Source organism: Belonocnema kinseyi, chromosome 3 (assembly GCF_010883055.1).
Source record: "Belonocnema kinseyi isolate 2016_QV_RU_SX_M_011 chromosome 3, B_treatae_v1, whole genome shotgun sequence".
Lineage (NCBI taxonomy): Eukaryota > Metazoa > Arthropoda > Insecta > Hymenoptera > Cynipidae > Belonocnema > Belonocnema kinseyi.
The window spans coordinates 39704650-39705427 of NC_046659.1; the positions used below are offsets into that span (position 1 = coordinate 39704650).

General features: G+C 34.7%; 1 protein-coding gene across 1 annotated transcript in view; it reads left to right on the forward strand.

Moving 5' to 3' along the window:
* The first annotated feature begins 288 nt into the window (after positions 1-288).
* The window catches only part of LOC117170143, a 114958-nt gene continuing 114468 nt past the window's right edge, over positions 289-778 (forward strand). Inside the window, exon 1 of the mRNA XM_033356691.1 lies at positions 289-331. The gene's annotated coding sequence lies outside the window, so the exon portion shown is untranslated. The remainder of the gene's footprint in view (positions 332-778) is intronic.

Sequence of the window (778 nt, forward strand, 5' to 3'; positions counted from 1 at the left end):
TCTAACAACAGGAAAGTTGAGTGAGGCATGGCAAGCAGTCAGTCTAAATCTTGGGCTCGATGCTGGTTTAGGGGTTATTCGTTCAGGTTTGTTTTCGTTTATAGGCGAGTCTAAATTATTAGAGAATACAATTGTAGTATACAATTGTCATTGGGTTGAAAAAGTGAGAAAATGATAAAATGATGCCGCTGTGAACTCCTACTGTTAAATATTTACGAAAAATGTTTCTTTTGATACTTCCCAATTGTGTTTTTCAAGCAGTTCGAATCGATTCGGAAAGATTGAGACTGGCTACCGTTAAATATCGCTCGTCATCGGGACTCGGGATGAGGTAAGTATGCATTTGTTATAATTATATTTCGGTAAAAGATTATTTTTAAAAATATGTTAAATCGTTAAATAATTCCCTCATAATAAAAACGGAGAACCAATTAGTTGTAAAATTTGGCATTATAATATTAATTATGAAGTTTGATTAAATTTAATGCCGCGCATGTAACTACTAAAAATAATCCATTGCGATTTTTCACGTGCTTACTATCTACACATTGGGTGGCTAGGCCTTTCCCTCAGTACTGATGCTCAAGGCGAATAGTCAGATCGGTGTTTCATTTGAAAAAAGTCCATCGTCGCACGATTCCGACGAAGCTACTTCTCGTTTAAAGCTGTAATAATTTCCAGTATCTTCTACTAAGAATTTTCTACTAATTCCTTTCAAACAATCGCGAACATAATGGCTTGGTTTTTTGCCATTATATTACTACATATACACTACTTA